The 6,621-nt window shown below is 45.0% G+C and overlaps 1 protein-coding gene across 4 annotated transcripts in view; it reads right to left on the reverse strand.

The window, feature by feature from the left end:
• Positions 1–3,308, reverse strand: part of PAK5 (p21 (RAC1) activated kinase 5) — a 101,537-nt gene extending 98,229 nt beyond the window's left edge. For 3 of the 4 annotated variants that reach the window (XM_033142849.1, XM_033142852.1, XM_033142848.1), the window contains exon 1: positions 3,102–3,308. The gene's annotated coding sequence lies outside the window, so the exon portion shown is untranslated. The remainder of the gene's footprint in view (positions 1–3,101) is intronic. The other variant, XM_033142853.1, reaches the window with a different exon arrangement.
• Positions 3,309–6,621: the final 3,313 nt, after the last annotated feature.

Consider the following 6,621-nt stretch of genomic DNA (forward strand, 5'->3'; position numbering starts at 1 on the left):
CATCTATCCTGTGCTTTCCCTGGGAAAACCCACTTTACTGCTGTATCGAAGCAAACATCAATTTGCTGAAAACCTGGTTGACATTGGCTCCGATTCAGTGGTCAAGAGAGGGCTTCCTCAGGAGCAAGCAGTGGGGCAAATGGGGGAAAGCGTGGAGAAGCCCTAATGCAAACTTTTATGGCAGAGGTATGAAAGATGTGGCCCTGCAGTTGTTGAATTCCGATTCCCATCAACCACAGTATTGGCAATGCATATGGACAATGGGAGACAGAGTTCAACAATATGTGTTTATATACAAAACTATATGAAACTGTTGTACCGATGGCATTCGACTCCTAGTAAGCTAGCAAAAATGTATAACAGGTACAAATAACTGCTGGAAATGTAAAGGAAAAGAAGGCGCCTTTTATCATATGTGGTGGTCCTGTAAGGTAACAAAAGCATCCTGGGAAATGATATATAATGAGTTGAAAAAAATGTTTAAATTAACTTTTATTAAAAACAACAACAACAACAACCCAGAGGTTTTTCTCTTAGGAATTTTAGGTGCTGACATTCTAAAGGATCAGAAAAGACTTTTTATGTATGTGACAACAGCCGCATGGATGCTACTAGCCCAGAGATGGAAAGAAGACAAAGTCCCTGGCAGAGAAAAATGGCAAATTAAACTGTTGGACTATGCCAAAATGGCAAAACTGACCAGAAAGCCAAGAAACCAAGAAGACCCAAACTTTAATAAAGAATGGGGGGGGGAATTATAATTTATCTTGGAGACCATTGTAAACAGATGAAAACATTATCAGGATTGCAATAACACTTGTAATGCAGCAAGTACTATGGAGATTGTGGAGTGACATAAAATATGGACTGCTGAATAATATGCAGTTGAAAAGGTTGACAATAGGACCCATGAAGGGGAAGATGGGCAGGCCAGAGATTCAGAGGAATCTTTAAATATGGATGTGTACGGTGGTATTGTTATAATTTTATACTTGTAAAATCAAATAAAAAATTATTTCATAAAAAAGAGTTCAACAACATGTGGAGGACCACAGGTTCCCACCTTCTGTTTTGGGGCTTTGTAGCAAAATTGGCTTCTTCCCCAAATGTTACGTGGCACTGGAGTTGCCCTAATAAAGGTATTGCCCTACTACGGTGTATTTTGGAATTATCACCATGACATTCCTTTGCCAGCAATAATTTCCTTTTGTCATTCCACTGTCTTGCTGGCTACAGCCTTGTATCTTTCTACAACAAGGTCAGTTGCGATACAGTTGTGGTTTTCTCCCAACCCTCCTACCTCAGAGATAAATTATTCAGAAGTAACTGAGACTTTTTTAAAAAAGTGAAAAGGATACTGTACTAAAATCCAAACCGTCACATCCAGTGATAATTAGGTATCACACAAAGAGTGAGATAAAAGCAGCAGCAAATATCAGAAACAGCTTTTGCATTTCATATAAAACAATGGCAGACCTAAGTAGCTTGGAAGTGCATTAAAAAAAAAAAGTCAGCATAATCATAGACTTGGTGTGATCGTCTATTGATTTCATTGGCAAGGCTCCAAGATACCCTGCCCAGTGCTTACATTGTGGCTCATGCTCTCTCAATGAGCTATTCTTAGACTAAACTCCTGTGCAATATTTGTCTCCTAAAGAAAAGTTGATTCTTAAGCTTGAAACAAAACTTGCTCCCAATGTTCTCTTTTAATACATCATTGATGTAGTATTATATAAAAATAACTACAAAAGTGAATCTATCTGTTTGGTGTGTTTTTTTAAGCATTTGATGAAGGGTACGATCCTATGCACATTTACCTCAGAGTAAGCCTCATTGAACACACTGAGAATTACCTTTGAGTATACCTGTACAGGGGAGTAAAATAATGTGTGTTCCACTTAGTGAGGGATTATCTTGTCTTGCTGTTATGCAAAGTTCTCTAAAATAGACACAAGAGTCCTATTTCCTTTCTTGAAATCGCTCAGCTGTCCAAAGAATATTTCCAATATTTATCTGACTGGACGTTTACATTTTTATCTCACCTTGTTTTATGAACAAGGGGGTGCAGACATGAAATAAAACACATTTTAAAAAAAAATAAATGCCAGCCATGTATCATCGTTCTAAAATAAGCAAGAGTATCAAATCAAAGAACTAGCAGCTCGCAGTTGAGAAGTAGCCTACTCTCCATCAGATTCTTAAAAGAGGGCATTGTTTCAGTAGGTTTGGGAAGGTAGCACCCCCCCCCTGTGTTTCCTACCTCCTCAACATCTAAAATGACAAGGTCACAGCAGGGCTTACTGCACAACACACACATGGAGAATATTAAATTTCCCCAGTTTCGAACCGCGCCTTTAATCTGCAAGACCAGAGAATCGCCACGCTCTCAACGCAGGCAGTCACAGCAGTTCCTTAAATCTCCCCCCTCCCCTCCCCTCCCCGCCCAGCACACCCACACCCAAAAACATGCTCGCTGGTGTGTGTGTGTGTGTGCATGCGCGCACACATGATTGCATGCTGCATGTGGCCAACTCTGTGGGCAATCCTACCGAAGCATGTAGATTTCTGCAAACAGATAATGTCCGGTCCCTGAGACACCATGTGCACAACAGCCCTAGCCCAAAAAACGCATGGGCACATCCCTCACTAAAGAGCCCTGGTATTTTTATTTATTGTTATTATTATTTTGCAGGGTTGAGGGGGTGCTTATTTGGCAGCTCACACCATGCTGTAAATGAGAAAGAGAGAGGGCTGGGATAGCCTCTAATGGCACACACTCCACAGTCTTCCACACCCACAACTGCCTCCCATCCTTCCAAGAGAGACGCTGCCCAGGCGCATCTTCCCTCTAGAAAAAGGGAGCCAGCGCTGCCTTCGGGAGAGCGAGGCTCTTCCGTCCCCCGAGGAAGCTGACAAAGGCAGTGGCATCCCGGGGTGCCCTCTCCTCCATCCTCCTTCCTCCCATCCCACATCCTCTCCAGGTAAAGGCTACTGATGCTCCCCGCTGGCCCTTCCTCCGGCTCTGGATGCTGCGGCTGGGAATGGTCCTCGCGCTGGAACCAGCCTTTCTCCCCATCCCCGCGGAAGCCTGTCGCGCTTACCTAAAGGCTGCCGGCTGGTTGTCAAGCGAGCTCCGGCCGCCCCGGCGCCTCCGTTACATCGCTCCGAGCGCCATGTTCGTGCTCGCCGAGGCTTGTCACTAGCAAGGAGGCAAGGCAGCACCACCGCTCGGCGGCTCCGGCTCTGATGTTGCTGCTGCTGCTGCTGCTGCTGCTACATCCGGGCTGCCGCCGGCCAAAGAGCTCCAGCTCGCCTCGTAGCGGCGATCCGATGAGATGCTGTGCTAGGCGAGGCGCGCAAGAAACGCGCCCTGCGCACTGGGGGGAGCGAGCTGCGTGCGCCAGGCGGGTATGTGTGCCATCCGCCCCGCCCCGCCCCGCCCCACCGCCTCTTCTTCAAGCCGCAATGAGAGAGACAGAGATCATTAGGAGCCCAAATGATGCCTAAAGAGGAGGGTTGCTTTGGCTTTTCGCTATTCTGAATTTGAGTTTATTTCTCCCTTGTTATCCCCCCCCCCAATAGTGTTTTCTTTATATATATATAAATTTGTTTGGTTTTTCAGATTAAAATTTTACAGTCACATGTCCAACACACAACATAAATACAAGATTCCAAGGAATTTCCTGGACTTCCCTCCTCCCCTTTGTGGGTCCTATTGTTAATTATTTCCTCCTGCATCTTTTATACTAATCCAAATCTTTTATCTCTCCATTGTATGCAAAAATCACCATTAAGCTACAAGTGACTTTCCAATCCTACTAAGGATTTTAACTGTTGACAGCGATCTTTAAGATAAGTTATAAATTTCCCCCATTCCTTTTTAAAAGCTTGGTCTTCCTGATTTCTGATTCTTCTGGTCATTTTAGCTATTTCGGCACAATCTATCAATTTGTGTGGGAATGTTTAGGAGTGTGGATGATGATATATTATTTTATATATCTCATCCCAGCTTGAGTTAACAAGCTCCAAACTTAGCAGAGTTACATTCCCTTTTAAAACACACACAGCAGACGTGCTTGCACAGGCTTGCTAAAGCCTCTATAAGAAATATATATTCCTGGTATATTCCCCTTCTTCCCTCTTAAAAGTAAAGACACAACACAGTACTGTTTATAAGATATAAAAGAGTTTACTTACAGGCATCCTGATTTAGAATACAGTCTCAGAAAGGCAGGCAGGCAGGCTTAGATAAATGTATTTACATGTAGAAGCTAACTCCATAAGGGAGAAAAGCCTCTTTGTGCTCTATTGGCTGGAAGCCAAGAAAGCATCTTGTCCTAAGATGTAGCTTGTTCAGAAGACGATGCAAAAGAGAGAGATGGGGTCTGCTTCCTGTGGTTTTGTGTAAACCTGCCCAGGTGAAACCATACCCATCTCCAGTTACATAGAGGAAGTTGTCTCAGTCCAGGTAAACAGGAAGTTAAGGCTGGAGGACTGAGACACCTTCATGTCCACTCTAGCAATGTTGTGTTTTGACTGCTCTGTGTTTACATCCCACAATTTGATCTGCTGTTCTTTTCTGGTAGTGACTTTATCTTCTTTCCACCTCCCTTTGTTATTATTAATGTACCCTCCAACATTTCTCCAATGAAAATAGGGACGACCCATTCCTCCCCCATCAGCATCACCAATACTCCACCTGTCTGTCTGGGTTGCTCCAGCCACTCTGGGCAGCTTCCAACACAATAAAACATTAAACATAAAACCACCTTCCCAATACAGGGCTCGGGAGTCAGATAACTCCATACCCACCAACATTTCTCTGATGGAAAAAGGGACGGGAAAGTGGGACATTCCGGGATCAAATCAGAAACCGAGATGGCTTCTGTAAATCCAAGGCTGTCCCTGGTAAATAGGGACACTTGGAGGGTCTGTATTAAGGGCTGGAGAGAAGATTTGCCTAGCAAGAGAAGGCAAACCAGAAGCAGCAGCTAGGGAGGAAGTCCCTGTGTGGTGCAGGTCAATGAGCTGTTGGTTCCACCAGGTTGGCACGACTATTGACATCGTTACCCATCATTTGTGATATGAAAATGATCGTTTGTGATATGAGGACTTCTCCTTCAGCCCAGGCCAGGCTTCAGTAGAAAAGGGGAGTAAATGTTGTAAGGAAGTGATGGGGGAGCACACATGTCAGGAAGATCTCTCCGCAGGCCCTATTTCACATCCGCCAAGTATTTTTCTCTGGCTGGAACTCTGATAATGGTTCTGACTTGCAGGGATTGGGGGTGGGGGTAGCAGGGCTGGCAGCTGCCTCAGGCAGTAGATGCTGTGGTAGCAGGAGTGGCCAGGGCTAGGAATACAATGTGACGGTTAAGTCCAGTGAAAGGCGACTATGGGGTTGAGGCGCTCATCTCTCTTTGAGGCCAAGGGAGCTGGCGTTTGTCCGCAGACAGCTTTCTGGGTCATGTGGCCAACATGAGTAAACCGCTTCTGGTGCAAAGGAACACCGTGACATAAACCAGAGCACACGAAACGCCATTTACCTTCCCGCCACAGTGGTACCTATTTATCAACTTGCACTGGCATGCTTTCAAACTGCTAGTTTGGCAGGAGCTGGGACAGAGCAACGGGAGCTCACCTCGTCACAGGGATTCGAACCACCGACCTTCTGATCGGCAAGCCCAGGAGGCTCAGTGGTTTAGACCACAGCGCCACCTGAGTCCCTGACCCTTAGACAAACCTACTGCCCTCAAATACAGTGGAAGACACTGTCCTTTCCCCAGTGACATTTCTCTGAACAGACCTTGGATGGGGTTGTGCGTTTTTCTGTGCTTCAGCCACAAGATCCTTTGTGCCACCACTTGTGTAGCTGGGGGTTGCCATATTTCAAAAAGTGAAGATCCGGACCGAAAAGTTGTTGAAATTGCAAAGAAATTGGACGTTTTGGAGCAAATCGGCAAAAACGACATTGCTGACATGGGCTGCTGTACATCTGGAGTTTCCCAGACTTTTCGCTCATTTCCGTCTGGACGCACTGCTTGCAGCTGCAGTATTTTGGATATGTCCGGAAAATTCTGGACGTATGGCAACCCTAGGAGTCGCAAATTGAATTATATCCAAGGCTGCCTCCTGCAACCAATGTTGCTGGTTTGATTAATTTACGGAATGTTTGCCGCGCCATATTTTGAGCTTGCTATGGATTTTAAAAAATATGTTCTTGCAGGCAGTTAATGGGTGCTGTTATGGAATTAGAGGCATGCCGAAAAAAATATCAACAACCTCAGATATGCTGATGACACAACCTTGATGGCAGAAAGTGAGGAGGAATTAAGGAACCTTTTAATAAGGGTGAAAGAGGAGAGCGCAAAATATGGTCTGAAGCTCAACATCAAAAAAACTAAGATCATGGCCACTGGTCCCATCACCTCCTGGCAAATAGAAGGGGAAGAAATGGAGGCAGTGAGAGATTTCACTTTCTTGGGTTCCACGATCACTGCAGATGATGACAGCAGTCACGAAATTAGAAGACGCCTGCTTATTGGGAGAAAAGCAATGACAAACCTAGACAGCATCTTAAAAAGCAAAGACATCACCTTGCCGACAAAGGTCCATATAGTTAAA

The sequence above is a fragment of the Lacerta agilis genome, chromosome 3, assembly GCF_009819535.1.
Source record: "Lacerta agilis isolate rLacAgi1 chromosome 3, rLacAgi1.pri, whole genome shotgun sequence".
Lineage (NCBI taxonomy): Eukaryota > Metazoa > Chordata > Lepidosauria > Squamata > Lacertidae > Lacerta > Lacerta agilis.